This window comes from Amblyomma mixtum, chromosome 3 (genome assembly GCF_055824585.1).
Source record: "Amblyomma mixtum isolate Tamu chromosome 3, ASM5582458v1, whole genome shotgun sequence".
Classification (NCBI taxonomy): Eukaryota; Metazoa; Arthropoda; class Arachnida; order Ixodida; family Ixodidae; genus Amblyomma; species Amblyomma mixtum.
Window position 1 is genome coordinate 282,966,705 of NC_143014.1, and position 19,027 is coordinate 282,985,731.

Consider the following 19,027-nt stretch of genomic DNA (forward strand, 5'->3'; position numbering starts at 1 on the left):
GTGACCGTAATTAAGATTAAGTTTGCTTAGATCTCTAAATAAACAGATAGCGCTTGAAGGGACCACAGAATTCGTTCGTGCTCCACTTCCCCGCTTTGTCTCCCACTTGTTCCCCCGACTTTCCATCGTCGGCCGCAGTGTCCGGGGCAACAGACGCCTCGCAAACTAAGAGGACGGAAATGAGCAGCCGCCTTAAATAATTTGACGCCGTACACCCAACCCCTGCGATGCGCGGATTATCAGTGGAACTTTCTCTGCCGCGACATGTAAGTAGAAAGTTAGAGCGGGCATTTAAGGAGCTTACGTGAAAGCATCGATGTTCATCTGGCGTGGCGCCAAGCTGCACTTATTTCTCCTCTCACGTGATACCACGTAAAGTGTCACGTGATACTATGTGTTTTTATACGACCTTCAAGCAGTAGCCGTGATGAACCACGGCTGACTTGGAAATTTTTTGGGTCAAGCTCCGAAATTTTGTAAGTTGGCCCGGGCCAACCATTGAAATGGTTGGCGGCTCTTCCTGCCTGCCTTGGGTTTTGAACGAAGAACGCCTGCATGGAATAATAACACACAATAACCCGCAGATTTGTACGCCTTTACATCCTGGAAATAAGCGTGGTACGCGGCAAAACCCTCGCAGGTTACCAAAGAGGTTGTTATAATCAGGCAGAAGACATCTAGATGGTTTTTGCGCTATCACGTCAGCTCGGTTCGGTGGCTGACGCCAACCAAGCCACCGTATCGGGGACAGTCTAGCATCCGCGGATGAACGGGTAGATCCCCTGCTTTTCCAGCTACATGTATGTGAAATCAGCCCACGAGGTCTCCCAAAAACTCGAGGAGTATCAGACGGCGCAGGCTACGCCAGATGACTTCATGCTACAGGGCAAGTCCTGCTTGTTGCGCTCGTAGATAGCGCAGCGCAATGGATACACTACCAGGCGACGTTCCAGTAGATGGCGGTCTTCAAAGATTTTTTCCCGCGCCGAGTTTCGGCCGCCTGATACGAGAGCTGGCTGCTGGGAGAGACAACTGAGGAGAGCCTCCTCGAGTGCACACGCGCAGTGCTGGAACTCTATAAGTGCGTGCATCTGACGGCATGCGAGCAAGACCAAGCCACGCATTTGGTCATGCAGTGTCATCCACGTTTAAAAACACGCTTTGTGAGGTAGTGGTCTTCCAAACCACGAGGCCTTAGCACAGGAGGCGAAAGCAGTGCAGGCAGATTTACGCGCCGATCTGCTAAAATTCATTTGCTCGCAGATGACTATGTAATTTATCACCCCATCCGAAGCACTACCGACAAAACCACATTTAAGAAAGATCTAAATCTCATTGAATCCTGGTGTAAGAAAGGGTTGATGACTATTTTTACTAATAAAACATCTGTCTTCCATCGAAAGCCCTCCTACCCGCCACCCTATTGCGTAATTTTCGATAATCACCTGTGTTTCTTTTTACAAGTACGTAGGTATTAACTAACCCAGGACCTATCTTGATCGGATGACGTATCAGCAGTCACCAACGATGCTAACAGATGTCTTGATTTCCGCTGCCTTCACTTAAAAGTCGCTTCCCCTCTGTATAACTTGTGGCCTATCTAACCCTTCTAACCCTCATCAATAATTTCTTATTCACATTTTGAATCAGTACAGAATAGAGCTACCCGGCTTATCTATTCCAACTGCAGCTATTTCACAAGTGCATCTAATCTAAATTTTCAAGCTAACTTAACTGCTCTCGTTAATGGACGAAAAATTTCTCGACTTTGTCTTTTCTAAAAATTTTATCATTCAGCTATCCAACTCCGTCATTCTTCCTTCTCACCTATCTTCGCAACATGTCAGCCACCTCAAAAGTGTTTACCTGCTGTCTGTCCATACTACTGCGCATCTTTCTCATTTTTCATCCAGACTGCAAATTACTGGAATGATCTACCCACTGATGCCATGCTCCGCTCCTTTCAAAACATATTCATTGGAAAGCTATTGCAGTTCTGTAATAAGTAATGCATTTTATTTCTTCGCTTTTGATGTATCAACGCTATACGTCATGTAGTACTCCATACCTGGAACCTTTGTGGTGTATTTTAAATAAATAAATAAATAAAGTGCGATACGAACCACCTCTTGGGCCAACCGAATCACTAGGATCGGGATGTGCCTGGGCCAGCGGCCAAGACTCCCTGCTGTGAGCCCGCGGCGCAGAAGTAGTGAAGATAGGGGAAGAAAGGCAAGCGAAACGCTCCTAATTTCACCGTTCTCTCGACCCTTGCACGTTCGATGAACAATGCCGGGCATCCAGCACCCGCAAGGAAGGCGCAGAGGGAGAACGATGACGTCCCCAGCCACTTCGTAAAACACAGGGTCCCGGTCTGCGTGGCAGGTGAATAACTGGGTTTGCTGAATTTGCAACTAAGCAGGAAACATGGAACGCGATTCTCGAGTGAGTCGCAAGCAGGGCAGCCCGCCACGTCGGCGGCGAGAAGCGATACGGCCGGCCTGTAGTCGTCGGCGAGAGACGAACCTACAAGGCAAGGCGCAAGTGGGGAAAAGAATTACCCCGCCGCGCCGGCAGGCAAGAGACCTTTGTTCCCATTGTAGAGCGCAATGAGTTCTTCTGCGCATGCAGCCCTTTTTGCTAGTGAAGTTAGCACGTCGTTTGTACTCAGCACTCGCTCATTCGGAATCAATGCTACCTCTAGTCGTGGACGAGACGTACGAGACCTGCTGGAAATGTATCATCCATTTCAGACCTGCCGAAGCGCGTTTGAGCTAGCAGCTGAGAAGGCAAAAAAAGAGGGAGCAGTGCGTTTCCGTGTGGGCTTTGACGGCAGAAAAAGGAGACATCGCTCGGTAAATCTCAAAAGGGGTAAATGTTGGGCTAGTTGGTGTTCAGACTTCACAGCCATATTTTAGCGCAAAAGACGGGACGACAGAAAGACAAGAGGAACACGGGCGCTACTGACAACGGCTTTATTGAAGCGAGGACGAGTTTCTGGGTAGGTAGCTCTGGCGCAGGCCAGAAGCGTATTTATATGCCTCGTTCTCGCTTCAATAAAGCACTCGTCAGTAGCGCCCGTGTTCGTCTTGTCTTTCGATCGTCCCGTCTTTTGCGCTAAAATATGCCTGTGAACTCGGTAAATCTGCCTGGCTTCTCTGTACCAGTGGTTCTGGGAAGGGATTTCTTTTAGAACGAGGGTATTCTGCTGGGTATGGGGGGAACTACTATGGCCAGTCCTTTCGACTCCCTCATTACCTTTGAAAGTGTACCAAGGCTTCACCAAGAACCCGAAAGGTAATAGCCCTTTATGTCAATTATCGCGTCTTTATCAGGACCTGATAGTCAACGCCGGTTTGCGGAAACTTTTCTCCCGTATTCGGATTGCTTCACAAAGAAACTGGCAGGACCTATCACCTACAAAAGATTTACAAGGGTGATGCTCGCCCTTTCAGCTGCAACTCGAGGCCGTTAAGAGCGTGTAATAGGCAGCTTCTTGACTGCGCTCTTGGTGACCCTGTTGCACAACCCAGTTTCCCTGGGGTCCATCCTCCCAGCGCCACATCTGATTATGGGCCTAGTATGGCGCTGTAGACTGGGACGCGGCAAACTGGGATATATGCCGGGTCGTGGCACTGGCTGGCAGGCTTAAAGAAAAATACGCCTGGATTAAGAAATAAAAAAAATCATGAAATTGTTGCATAGAAATAAAAACCTAAAAAGTAAAAAAAAATAATACTCACGGAAAAATTTTCTAGTCGCATCGTTCGATCCAAGCACCATTTGGTTGCCTGCCCGACGGGAATCAACTACATCACACATTTTTCTTTTCAGAATGGTATTTGTTACACGCCTTTCCATTTACACCTTTTTACACCTTTACGCCTTTTTTATTACACGCCTTTTTATTACACGCCTGGAAAGGCGTGTAATAAAAAAGGCGTGTTATATTCAGGAAAGTGCTATATACACTATTTACCAAGTAATCAGCCAGTAGCCGAGCAAGTTGAATGGAAACACAACATCACACATCTAAAACACACTTCTTAACACAACTTAACTAAAACGGTGGCAAGGAAAGACAAGTGATCAGCAATGATAACCAGTTCGGTTGATAGTCTCTGTCTTCGTATCATTCAGCTGGCGCCCCATATGGCCGAAATGTGTGCTGGTGGAGACGAAAGACTCAGATGTCGGTCCAAGATGCACGTTTTCTACAGGCTGTGCAGTCCAAACAGGAAATACATGTCAAAGGGTTCGTGGTCATGTTGGGTGGTCATTAGGTAACGCACAATGTGAGAATTCAAAACGAAGTATTTCTTCAATGTCCTGTGGACATTGTCCCAAACAATATCGCGTCTTGTAGCTAACACTTTTCTTACCAGCATGGTATTTACTAAGAGATTATGTATGTCAATAAAGGGGACATATGCAGGTTATTTATAAAGCACGCAGCTAGTCATTTGCACTGCACTAGCTGGACAGAAAACAGCACAGCTAAAAGGGCGGCAAAGATAGACACCGCATCAAGAGCGGAAACCAGTCCGGTAGAAAGTTCCTCTCATCATGAATGTCCTTGAGTTGGAGCATCCTTCGGCTGTAATGGCTTCTGGCCGAAACAAGAGGTTGATGGTTGCTGTCCAGCATGCGCGTTTTCCACAGGAAAAGCATGTCATATGGTTCGTAATCAGGTTGAGTTGCCGCAAGGTAACGAACATTGCAGGAATTTAAAACGAAGTCTTTCTTTAGCTACCTCGGCAACACATCCCAAAACGAAATGGCATCCTTGCAGGTAATAAAACAGTGCTCACCACACCACACCACACCACACCACACCACACCACACCACACCACACCACACCACACCACACCACACCACACCACACCACACCACACCACACCACACCACACCACACCACACCACACCACACCACACCACACCACACCACACACACCAAACCACACCACACCACACCACACCACATCACTCCTTTTTTCTCCTTATTGCCGTACTATAACAAAACTCTACACCACACCGAATGAATTTTAATGTTTTAAACATAGTATTCATAAAGTAAAGCAATGTTCTGTGTACATGAACTATTTACAAAGCATGAAGAGCCCCAATCGCAAATCAACATAACGCATAATACGACACACCTAAACAACCAAGCACGAAAACTGACGCAACGCAGGGGACATCACTACTACATCATAATATGATACACGTAAGCAACAACGCACTAGAAACAAGGTAATGAAGAACACAACACTAAGAGTAGTTGCCACTCTGGTTGAAGTTCAGTCTGGGCATGCAATTCCTTTAGATAAACAGTCATTCTGCTGAAGTGGTCTTTTGCAGAAACAAGGCGTTCACAATGTCGATCCATCATGTGCGTTTTCCTGAGGCTGTGTAGTCCAATCAGAAGAATATATATAAAGGTTCACCAACAAAGATACCGCACAGAATACGGTGTCAATTTGTCTTTTTCTTTCAGTGTCTGTTGCAAGACATCCCAAAAATGCATTGCACCTTTTCAGTGGATTAAACAATGCTCAATATTTTCTGGAGTATAACCAGGGCGGCAATTTACCGCAGACGCAAAAATGCCCTTTTTTCATAACCCCGTTTTCCGGGCAATGTCTCGCTATGTAGCTTATGGCAGGAGGGGCGTTTTACGTACTCTTTTGAGTACGCCATGTCCCCCCCGTAAACCGAAATAAAACGGGAACTCAGGGCAGAAACGAAAAAGAAGGCAACGAGAAGCGAAATCCACCTCATGCATGAATCCCCGCGAACACGGACGATCAAAAACAACACAAGACACAATAAGTTCCGGTAAAACATGAACTAAATTAACTTGCAAGAATGCACGTACTATTGGACGTGCACGTACTTTTGGTGTTGAGCCCCTTTAACCAAACAACAGGCCACAACTTTTGGAGCGATTCATCTGAGCACCAGAGGCGATGCCATATTTATCTACTGTCGATACAACTTTGTGGCTGCTGTGCTTGTCAATGGAGAAAAAAAGCAAGATTGTCAGCATATGCAAGCACTTTGACTTCATTAGCCGAAACAGAGAAGCCGTGAAATTACTGTTACACAGAATACTCAAATAAAGCCGCTCCAGATAAAGGCCAAAAAGCAGTGGAGACATCAGGCAGCCTTGCCACACAAAAGAGCGGATTGGCACAGTGTTTGACGAAAGACCATCAACAATTAAACGAGGGGAAAAATTGCCGTTTTTAAGTTGCACCCCTTGAAGTGCAGTAGACCCAACATTTGCTTGATATAGAAGGAAAAACAGGAATGAATGGCGAACACGGTGAAGCGCCTTCGCAAGCTCGATCTGAAGCAAAGAAAGCTGATCATGAGAGAGGAGCAAGTTTCTAGAATTGTACGCGCAGTCATCGCTTTGAATTCAGCGGCCTCTCAAACCGCATGTTCGGTGAGGGCTAATGAGAACCGAGATTGCGAATTGTAGGCGATATCAGAAACCTTGAGCAAACATTTTGTAATCCACACTTGTCATCGAGTTGAGCTTATGGCCCTCCAATGAGCGCAGTTTTTCTTCATCAGTACTTTTCTGAATTAAGACTTTGTGGCTCCATTAAAAGACTGTCCAAAAACCTCTACGACAAAACTCATGGTGAAGACCTGCAGGAGAATAGGAGTTAAAACGGATTTAAATGCTTTATAAAATTCACTCGAAATACCGCCAAGACCAGGCGTTTTAGAGAGAGCTAAATGATCGATGTCTAGTTCTACCTCCTGATGCCTGAAAGAGCCGCTAATAAGAGAACAATCAACTTCCGATAACGGCATCACCAGAGATGTGAAACGCGCGGTAACATCCGAATTTTGTCTATCAGCAGTACCATAAACAAAGCCGTGTAGTAATCTACGAGTACGGACATTACTTCGCTAGTATCCGTCACTAGAGCCCCTAGAGTCCCATTGGGCATAATTCCCGGAAATTTGCTTTGCAATCGCATGACGCCGCTAATCAAGCAAATCTTGTCGTGTTGGGCCTTCACAGTGCAAATCACACTTTGTACGAGAACTGGCAAAAGCTCATTAATTTTTCACGTCAGGTCTGTGCGAATTTTTCAGCGCCGCCGGCTCGAGTCCTAAAGTGAAGTTGCGGCCGGCGATATACGATTAGCGCAGAAGGAGCGCTCAAGGAGTTTGCCGGCTCTCGGTATTTCCCGCCGTTGTTCTGAATTTCTACGTGCATAGTATTGTGCATGGAAACATTTTACCACGAATATTTTCACAGCGCTTGCTGTTTGGCCGTGCTCCTGAACCGCGCAGGGAACTGCCGCCGTACATGGAGCTCCGGCATAAAAGTTGGTGGTATATTGAGCGACGTAGCTCCACAACCGGCCTACGGAGCAGTGAACGCCATGTTTTACTTGAAACTAAGCGTTGTATAGGTGTCAAGAAGTGAGGAAGCCTTGGGCGATACGTCTCGGTAGTTAATACTCAGCGCTAGAAAGACAGCAAAAGTGAGCAGAAAATGGTACACACAAGCGCTGTGTGCTTTTATACTTTTTACGCACTGGTTCACTGCTTGGCAGGCAATTTTTTTTGTTTCATTCTTTTTGCACTGCCGATTCCATTTGGCCAGTGGGGAAAAAAGAAGGCGTATGTTCGCTATTGCGTAGGACCCGTTTGAAGCCTACGATGAAGCTAGCTGTGCATATTTTTGCGGTAACCACTATATTTCAGAGCCTTCGAGCATATTTGATTCAAATTTGTGACGATAACCTAGATTTTTCGTTTCAGTTTTCCGTTGTAAGTTGTTCTCAAATGGCTGATATGAGGGTCAGCGCTGCATCGATCGCGCTGGCTTAAAAACGATCGACCCGCCCATTTAAGCACTGAAAATAACGAGAAATTCCTTTCATCTCTATTCAGCAGAGCTTACTTGCAAAATACTTTTTTATTTCCCAAATGTCTCGAATACCAGTTTCTGAACTGTCGGCCATTGACAAAACAAAACTGGGACCAGCGCTGTCTAAGCGCGTACAGCGTTGGTCCCAGTACCAAGAGGGACATACCAGTGGCAAACCCAGAGCGTAAAAGCAGATTCCAGCGTTTACCACCATCCTACCAGCGCAAACAGTGTCTTACCATCCCAGTTCGCGGACTGCCAGTGTCCTGAGCCATAACCAGCACGAAAAACTCACTCGGTTCCTGCAGGAAGACGCTGGAGGAGGCTGGTTTCTGCAATAGGGGAGGTGATTAATACCGGTGCGGTGAGACCCTCACAGTGTCCCTGGGCGTCACCAGTGGTTCTAGAGTCAATGGATGGTGAACCGATCAGACAGCGTAGGCTCGGTTAGACACCTTTCGAATTATCGAAAGCTTAAGTCACAGAGGCCTACGGATTCGTACCCTTCCTTAGTCGATCGCGGCTATGATGTACGCGTTAGAGAAAGCAACGTTCTAAATAGTCGTGAATGCAAGCAGAGGATACCTGCAGAAGGAGGTGGCGGAAGCAGACAGTGAGCAAGCAGCAGCCACCTACCACCGCGGGCTCCTGGAATTTACACGACTCCCATTTCATTTACCTAATGCTCAGAGACGTTCATGCGACTGGATTAATCATGCTATGGCGCACACAACTCTGTCAAAAATATACAGCCCGCCGCGCACAGCAGCGGAGCGGCTGCAGGGCAGAGTGGTGGCGTCCCCGTCTCCGAAGCGCGCTTGTTGCGAGGGTATAGAATGCGAGGGTGAAAGACTTCCTTGCTCTCAGGCGGGCAAGGGAGACACAGTCGCATTGTCTGGGCTGTAGTAAGTGCGGCGTTCGTGTCATCTTCTTCCCCACCGCCTGTCCCTGGGCACTTGCATTAATGCGAAACGCATAATCACCTTCGGAAGCTCCTCCGAAGCGGTAGTCGGCGTTGCGAGCAGCAAGCCGTCGGGGACGCTCGAAGATACGCCGTGACAACTTCCTTGCGCTAGAGCGGGATATTTGGTAAGAAACTGCAGTGGCCGAACAGATTCCCCGCGTACTTCGCCAGTGAAAACAAAGTGACAAGAAAAGGCCTCAAGCCCACATAGCGCCTGGCAACAAGCCATGAGTTGTGCTCAGTTTGAAACTCTTTCATGGATTGTTGCTGGTCCCTTCGCAAACTTTTCTTTTCCATCCTTAGCTTCAACCACCATCCGTAAGCAACTTACTCTCCTGCGCTCCTAAGCTGCCGCGGCACTCAGTGGTTATGACGCTCGGCTGCTGACCCGAAAGACGCTGGTTCGATCCCTCCCGCGGCGTTCTAATTTCGATGGAAGCGAAAGTCCGGAGGCCCGTGTTCTGTGCGATGCCAGTGCACGTTAAAGAATCCCAGGTGGCCGAAATTTTCGCTGCCCATCACTACTACATCCCTCATAACCTGAGCATCTTTCGGACGTTAAACCACCATAAAGTGAGCAAGTTGATAGTTTTTATTTTTCTGAATTCAACACCTAACGCTTGTGGTAACTAGCAGAATTTATTTATTTTTTATTTATTTCATTACCCTCAGGGCCAGAGGGCATTACAGAGGGGAGTGGGTTACACACGAAAGTGAAACAAAAAATACAGGTGTAAATACCATAAAAAGTAGACATAATTGAAGCTTAAAGAAAAACGAACAAACAGGTTACGTCAAGACATTTAACAAATTAACAGCGAATATCGCAGAATAGAAACGAAAAAAAACAACAGCATACAAGAAAAGCAAAACCAGAAGAGAAATCATGTTCAAAAGGCAGTAACATGTGCGCGTATAGAAGAAGTAGAACAACCATAAAAAAAGAAAGAAAAGATCACAGTGTTAAGGATTCCCGAGTTTATGACAGCAGCAGGCTGGTTAAAGCAGATTTCAGCGTAGAATTATCAGAAATTTCGACGATAGTACCGGGAAGGTGATTACAGCTTACTGACGTATTTTGGGATGAATGAATTGTGATAATGGTTGGTTTGGCATGAAGGAATACCAACCTTATGACGATGGTCAATGCGATGTGAAATGTAACAGGGTGGTAATATCATTATATTCTTAAGAATAAGATTGTCATAATAAATCTTGTGGAACAGGCAAAGACGGTATATTTTCCTACGTTCTGACAGCAGTGGTAGTGACAAGCGTGTTTTCATAGTCGTGACGCTGGAGTTGCGATGATAAATTGAAAGAATGAAACGAGCCGCCCGGTTCCGGACGGATTCCAGTTGATAGATGAGCGTCTCTTGACTGGGGTCCCAAACAGATGCAGCATATTTCAGTTTAGTACGAACTAATGATTTATAAAGAAGTAATTTTGCAAAACTAGAAGCAAGATAAAAATTGCGGCGAAAGTGGCCAAGCATGCGATTAGCGTTGTTGGTTATATTGTCACGTTGGTAATCAGCGGCTGACGGTCAAGAGCGGGTCAACAGACGTGCGCTTCCAGATCACTTTCACTTTCACACACACACTTCCTCTTCTTCTTGAGAGGCGCTTCCGTCCGCACGAGCGCTGGCGTCATTAGCCCCCCTCCTCCGAAGGCATCGACCCGATGCCGCCACGAACGCAGGAGTGGTCTCGAGAAGAGTTAATGCGCCCTTTCGTAGTAGGGCTTCAGGCGAACGACGTGGACCACCTCGGGGCGGGGGTGGCGGCGAGATTGTGGAGGCTCGTGAGGGACGACTTCATAATTCAGGGCTTCAAGGCGTCGCACAATTCAGTAAGGACGGAAATAGCGGCGCAAGAGCTTTTCACTGCCGCGTCGTCGGATTGGGGACCAAACCCAGACAAGATCACCCGGGGGGTATTCAACAAGCCGCCTCTGTAGGTTGTAGCGTTGCGCGTCCTGGCCCTGTTGGTCTTGAATGCGAAGCCATGCGAGTTGGCGGGCAGCTTCGGCGCGTTGTAAGAAGGATGCAACGTCGTCATTTGGGTGGTCGTCGTCATGGGGCAGCATGGCATCGAGTGTTGTCGTCACCTGACGGCCGTAAACGAGGCTAAACGGCGTTATGTTGGTGGTTTCTTGTACTGCTGTATTATAAGCGAACGTGACATAGAGCAGGACGTCGTCCCAGGTTTTATGTTCCACGTCCACGTACAGTCCCCGTCAAAAGTATACAGCCCAAGCGGTTTGCTTCTAAACTGTTTGCATGCCTCCGTAGCAAGTTTAGCAATCCAAAGCTTGGCAGGATTGAGGACTCGAAGCCATTTATGGTTCGAGAGATTATGGTCGTTTAGGGTGCAGGCCCCGTAAGCAAACCCCTTGGGCTGTATACTTTTGACGGGGGCTGCACATGGAAAGCATGTCTGTAAGCGTCTTGTTTAGACGTTCCGTCAGTCCGTTAGTTTGGGGATGATAGGAAGTCGTCCTACGGTGACTGGTGAGACTAAAACTAGAATATGGTGCAAGAGCTCAGAGGAGAAGGCAACCCCTCTGTCCGTAATCAAAACTTGTGGAGCTCCATGACGTAAGACGATTTGATGCACAAAGAACTGGGCTACTACGAGGGCGGTGCTACTCGGAAGGGATGCTGTCTCTGCATAACGCGTGAGATAATCAGTGGCTACGATTATCCACCTTTTCCCGGAGCCTGATGTAGGGAAAGGTCCCAGCAAGTCCGTGCCGACTTGTTGAAATACTTGCGAAGGCGGCTCAATGGGCTTGAGGAATCCGGCTGGCTTCACGGGCGGGACCTTACGGCGCTGGCAATCCCGGCAAGTGCGGACGTAGTGTGCAAAGTCATGACCCAGGCGCGGCCAGTAGTACTTCTCTTGAATTCTGGCTGGTGTTTTAGTAATCCCAAGTTGGCCGGAAGCTGGTTCGTCATGGCAGGCGTGAAGAATTTCATTGTGTAGGGACACGAGGACGACCAGCAAGTGCGACATAGTGTTGGCAGCGAAGTTCTTAAAGAGAACACCGTTACGTATGCAGAGAGACGACAAAGCGCGCCTGAGGGCTTTAGGAACTCTGCTGCTGACTCCATAAAGATAACGAATGACGTCTCGAAAATCGGGGTCGGCGCGTTGATGCTCGGCGAAATCGTTGGTATGGACGGCACTCGGGAATATTTCGTCGTCGTCAGCAGTGTCATCCGGAGCTGTTTGCACTGGAGCACGAGATAAACAGTCTGCGTCTGCATGTGTGTGACCGGATTTGTAAATGACGGTGATATCGAACTCTTGAAGTCGAAGGCTCTATCTAGCTAGGCGGCCGGAAGGGTCCTTGAGATTGGTCAGCCAGCATAGGGCGTGATAATCGGTCACTGCTTTAAAGGATCGGCCGATCGGCCATAAAGGTATGGTCTGAACTTGGAAAGTGCCCACACGATGGCGAGGCACTCTTTTTCAGAAGCACAGTAGTTAGCTTCTGTCTTGGAGAGTGCACGGCTGGCATAGGCGATGACACGTTCTTGGTCCCGCTGAACTTGAATAAGGACAGCACCCAAACCAACGTTGCTCGCATCGGTGTGGACCCGTGTGTCAGCAAGCTCATCAAAGTGCGCCAGCACGGGGGATGACTGCAGGCGGCGTTGAAGCTCTTGAAACGCCTTCTGCTGCGGACGTTCCCACTTGAACGGTACATGCGCTTTTGTCAGATCAGTAAGGGGTGAAGCAATTTTAGAGAAATTCTTCACGAAACGGCAGTAATATGCGCATAGCCCGAGGAAGCGACGAACTTCCTTTTCGTCACGCGGCGGTGGAAAATTGGCAATGGTGGATGTTTTTTCAGAATGCGGAAGAACCCCTTCTTGGTTGACGACATGGCCTTAAAACTTTGGCTGTTCATATGCAAAATGGCGTTTTTCGGCTTTGAGAGTAAGGCCTGATGACGTTATGACCTGCAAGACCTCCTCGAGGCGACGAAGGTGCTCCTCGAAAGACGGGGTAAAAACGATGACGTCGTCCAGGTAGACCAGACAAGTTTGCCACTTCAAATCTGCAAGGACGGTGTCCATGAGACTTTGGAAAGTCGCGAGTGTCGATCAAAGACCAAATGGCATCACCTGAAACTCGTACAACCCATCTGGAGTGATGAATGCCGTCTTTTCGCGGTCTCTTTCCTCTACCTCAATTTGCCAATATCAAGACTTCAAATCCATGGAAGAAAAATATCTGGTGTTGCATAAGCGATCCAAGGCGTCGCCAATTCTGGGCAGCGGATAGACATCCTTTTTAGTGATGTTGTTTAACCGACGGTAGTCAACGCAGAATCGTAAGGTGCCCTCCTTCTTCTTCACAAGCACTACAGGTGCCGCCTACGGGCTCCTAGAAGGGCGAATAACGTCGTTTGCGAGCATTTCTTTCACCCCTGTGCTAATAGCCTCACGTTCTTTGGTAGACACTCGATAAGGTGACTGTCGGAGTGGCGGAACATTTTCATCTGTAATAATGCGATGTTTCGCAAGATGCGCCCGCCCGACGCGTGGCGAGGACGCGAAGGCACCATGGTAGCGACTGAGCGGTTCCCGCACTTTGTCTCGCTGGTCGAACGGCAGGGTTGGGTTAATATTGTACTTAACACCAGCAAGTCCGTCGGGCTCAGTTGTTGAAGCAGTTAAACTGTGCACACAATATAATCTACATGCGTGTTCTAAGAGAGATTAGAAGAGATAAATACGCATAGATATTTGTAACAAGACACAGATTCGATGCTACTATTATTAAGATGATACGAGGGCAGTGAAGTATTACAATGAAAAGCACGCATCTGCTTGCATTTCTTAGGGTTTAGTTTCGTGTTACAGGTGTTAGCCCAGTAAAGAACATGATCAATATCGGACTGAAGAAGAGTTACATCAGCGTCACTGTTAATCTGGCGGTACATGACGCAGTCATCTGCAAAAAGGTCAATTGATGAACATAAGCTAATAGGCAAGTCGTTGACATATATTAGGAAAAGCAAAGGCCCCAACACAGAGCCTTGTGGTACACCTGATTTGACTGGCGAAGTGAATGAGAAAGTGTTATTTACTGTGACAAATTGTGAACGATCAGTAAGAAAAGAATGCAACCCTGCAAGAACGTTAGTATTAAGATTAAGTTTGCTTAGTTTGAAAAAAGCAGTTGAGGTGAAACCATGTCAAACGCTTTTGAAAAATCTAGGAATATACAATCAGGAATGGAACCCGAGTCAAGGATGGAATTCAGATCATGCGTAAACGGCAAGAGTTGTGTTTCACAGGAAAATGACTTACGAAATCCATGCTGATAATCTGTAAAAAAGGCATTTGACTGCAGGAATGATGCAGGGTGAGAGTAAATTACATGCTCCATGATTGTACATAGAATGCTCGTTAGAGAAATGGGTCTATAATTAAGCGGTGAATGATTATCTGCAGACTTCTGGAAGAAAATTACCTTCCCGACCTTCCAGTCGCCAGGAATGCAGGCTGTGTTAAGAGATTGCTGGAAAAGACGAGGGAGTATTATAGCGCTCTATGCTTTAGTCCCGATCAGAAATTGGAATTGATGTTATCAACCCCACACGATGAAGAAATGTTTTGTTTTTCTATTATTTTTTCTACGCCAGCAATATCAATGTTAATAGGGTCCATTGGCAAAAAGTCAGCATCGGAATAGGTAGGTGGTACAGAACACCGATTTTTTTGAAAAAGCAGAGACAAATACCGAGTTCAGAACATTCGCGCACTTATCAGGCCGGATAAGTGCGTCGGTTGAGTTCTTAAGGGCGATAGCAGTATCGTCTCTTTTGTTAACGATGTTCCAGAATTGCCTAGGGTTACTAATTAAAAGAGATGGTAATGTAGTATTAAAAAATGAATCCTTGCCGAGCTTGAGTGCTTTTTTGTATTCGGTAGCTACGGGGTGATAAGCATTCCAACGATCTTGAGAACTGGCTAGTTTTGCCGTTCGAAAGATGCGTTTTTTCTTGTTACTGAGCCTTTTCAACGTTTGACTGAACTATGGTGATTGCCGGTTAGATGCGATGACTACGCGCAGAACATATTTATCGGTGAGCGATGAAACTTTTTCTGTAAACAAATTCCAGTTGGCATTCACGGAGCGGTCATGAAAGCTGGGTAAGTAAACGTCTAAAAAAACAGACAGTTTGCGGTTAACAGCATCAAAATCGGCATTTTTGTTCTCCCGGATATATTTCTTGTAGTTGCTCTGGTGAGGCACGGTGTAGGTCAAAGAAAAATGAAGCAGTAAGTGATCATTTAATCCTTGTAGATACGATATGGGCTGGAAAAGATGAGGTGAAGTGTTGAGCACTAAATCTAAGATGTTAGAAGTAGCCGACGTAATTCGAGTTGCCTGCATTACAAGCTGCGACAAGTTTAAATCACTGCACAAATTCAAAAATTTGTCAGCTTCACTAGAAAAAGGATTACAACAGGAACGAACATTACACCACGCAATATTGGGAAAATTAAAGTCTCCTAGTAAAATGAAAGGATTATTCGGGTACCAGAATGTAACCATATGAATGACGTCATGAAGGTCGTCAGTAAAGGTGGGTGAACAGGACGGAGGACGATAGCAAACGCCTACTATCAATTTCCTGGAGCACGTGTGAACGGCAACTAGCTCAAGTTCTAATGCGTTTGTGAAGTGAATAGGAAATAACAAAAAAGCATCAGAGACGGCTATAAGTACGCCTCCGCCGCACCTAGCACCCCTCTCGCGCTGATAAACGTTGTAGCGTTTTTAAAAGTAGAACAATTCACTGCTATCAACCGTCGCAGACAACCAAGTTTCAGTAAGACACATTATGTCGGCGTCACAAGCATTGATAGCAAAGATCGTCGTGTTTTGGAAGTATGCTTCGAATATTTGTGAATAAGAACGAAAGTGGGTTAATGACCGGTAACTTTAATTCACTGCCCCTCGCGTAGTGCTATTCAGTGGTTGATGCGCAAGCATTAGACTATTCCTGGACGGAATCAGAGCATTCAACCGGTGGCGTGAAGGTGCTAGGAATTTCATTCACACAATCATCAAAAGGATTATAGATGTAACACTTTTTATTTTTGAACAACTTGTTGAAGTGAAGTTTGAAGGTTAAGGGTTGAGATTTCCCAAATTCGACCAGTTTTTTCCTAGCAAGACGTGTAGCGGGAGAATAGTCGTCACTGACCGAAATTTTTTCATCTTTCAACTTAGAACTATTGAGGAGCACTTGCTGTTTGACCTTTGAAGATGAGAATTTGCCAATAATTGGTCTGCACTTATTTGACGTATACCTGCCGAGCCGGTGGGCTCTCTCGATCAAAATTTCTGAGGGTGGGATTTTCAAGCAGGATGAAAGGACATTGACCAATTTTCTTCCGACTGGGCCCAGGATTCTTATTCTGTGTCGGCTAGGCCGTAGAACAGAAGATTCTCTCGCCGTTGCCTGTCGTCCAGTTCAGCCTGCTTACAGTGCAGTTCATTGTTTTCGCCTGTAAGCTGGTCAGTCGACTGGCGAAGACGCTCCACCTCCTTCGCGACACTGTCAAAGACGCCAGTTTTGTGCGCAACCTCCGTTAGTCGGTCGTCTATCTGGCATAGATTTTTCTTAAATTCCTCCTGGGTTTCTGTAAGTTCACGAACTGACTGAATTAAATCCATCTGATTCTTTTCCATTTTTTCAGTTCGATTGGTTTGGTTTATTGGGGTTTAACGTCCCAAAGCGACTGAGGCTATGAGAGACGCCGGAGTGAAGGGCTCCGGAAATTTCGACCACCTGGGGTTCTTTAACGTGCACTGACATCGCACAGCACACGGGCCTCTAGAATTTCGCCTTCAAGAAATTCAGCCGCCGCGGCCGGGATCGAACCCGCGTCTTTCGGGCCAGCAGCCGAGCACCGTAACCACTCAGCCACCGTTTTTTTCAGTTCGAGTGTTGAAAAAAAAAAAGGTGGATGAGTGGTTACGGTGCTCAGTTCGGTTTTTCAGTTCGAGTGTTGATAGTTCGTAGCATGGCAAACATATCGTCAAATTGCTGGGACGGCAAATCAGGTAAGGGGTCCTGCGCCTGGGCTTTCTTGTTGGGCCCAGGGTTGAGCTCCACATCCCCGGACAACATTAGCAGTTGAGTTGTAACGTCAAGGCAATCACAACACAATGAAAGCAAAACTCGCGGGCGTGGGAACAGCAACAGGCACACATTATTCGATTTCTTAGCGTACATAGAGGTAACAGGACAAACCTGGACGAAGAAGCGGAGCGGATTAGTAAACTTCAACGTTGCGCAGTTCTCACGCCCACTAAGGCGCCGGGGTTCCGCCAGCGCTTCATATAGGCAGAAGAAGATGTTGTTGCCGTCGATCCGGATCCTTGGTGTGGTTGAGGGACAACCGTGAAAATGTGTCCGTCGGGCGGCCAAGCAGGTCCTCGTGCGTCGTCGAAATGATACGGCAACTTGCTCGCGTCACCGGCAGATGAGGACAGCGATACGGCGCTGAAGTGAGCCTATGCCATAATCTGGACTAAGAAGCGGAGCGGATTAGTAAGCTTCATCGTTGTGCTGTTTTCACGCCCATTCGCTGCTGAGTAAATTTTAAGCGCAGTACAGGCTGAGAGCTTCCTTTCTAGTTTTCCGTATCCTGGTCGAAAGGTGAATTTTCGCAGAGTGAATGCTCTCGCCTATTAGCAGGGTAAAAAAATGACCAGTGAATGAGCACGCGCTTTTGCTAGCGCACTCTATTTCCCGGATACTATTTTATCATTATCTAACATTCAAGCTTGCCAAAAATGACTCCGTTTGCGTTGCTCAAAGGCGGTTTAAGTGCCCTGCGGCGTTCGATTAGGGTGTAGTCAAAGTAAGACTGAAACTGCGCTGCAATTCAGGTGGGGCTGATGGTGTAACCTTTACTGCACTGAAATGTACAAAATCCAATCATGCAAAAATTTAGCTCTTTCCATAAATATTAGAATCGGTCTAAAAGCATTGATTATTCGATGGTTTGTTCCAACGTAGTCTAAAGTAGCCAATGTTCAGGGCACGCCCACATTCACCGGCATTCTTCACATGATGACTTCATAATAACGGAGCTGGAAATATTATTCCTCTGAAAAACTTTTTAGGTCAAGGATGGGTGCCGCAATTACTGCTGTGAAGGCTACCAGCTCATTTCAGGATGTACCACAAATGTGTATTGAAGTGTGGTGTATATATTACTGTCAGTTTTGAAGCAATACTCGGGACGCCCTGTGCTCACAGAAACAAGCACATTAGAAAAACGGCAGAAAAAATTTACGATTTGCGCAGTAAGGCAAAATGCGAATCAGGAGCTCAGGAACTTGAGATGTTCACGGATGGAAGTTGCTTGTATGCCGGCAATGAGCTATATGCGGAATTGATCATTCTCTACTTTGCATTCATAGATCTCTGGGAGTCCTCATGCCACTCCTGGCGCAGTAGTGCAGTGCTTAAGCGATACGCCTCTGCCCAGCGGTAGCAGGTGCTGCCATTGGTGTGGTATGTGGACCCAGGCTACTCTTCCTGAGAGGCCTCTCGTTGCAACCAATCAATATTTTACTGTCACCACCTCCCACGCAGGGGAGATTTGCATGGCGGGCAGTGTGTGTGTGTGTATATATATATATATATATATATATATATATATATATATATATATATATATATATATATATATATATATATATATATATATATATATATATATATATATATATATATATATCAAAATAAAGCCATCATGAATTTGAAAAACATAACAGGATTTAATTCATGAATTTTCGGCTGGTGGACCACCCTTTTTCGAGTGTACTATAGTATTCGAAAGTCGCAGCTGTTAAAGCACGCGCGGGGTACAAGAATAGCGTAAAACAGTAAATGGAAACAATTGGGAGGGGGAGATAAAAAATGACGAGAAAGGAAAAAGATAATCTGCGACAACTTGCAAAAGCTATCCCCTAACGTGAATGCAAGTGTTCGGAAGGAGGGAACGGCAGAAAGTAAAAGAGGGGGGGGGGGGGGGGGGGGAGGCAGGAAACGCAGCGCGATAAGTGTTTGAATTGATATACAAAGTCGGTGCAAAAAGACATCCTTTCGGAATTT

General features: G+C 46.5%; 1 pseudogene; it reads right to left on the reverse strand.

Moving 5' to 3' along the window:
- Positions 1 to 15,889: 15,889 nt before the first annotated feature.
- On the reverse strand, positions 15,890 to 17,029 carry LOC149355045 (uncharacterized; annotated as a pseudogene).
- Between the last annotated feature and the right edge of the window lie 1,998 nt (positions 17,030 to 19,027).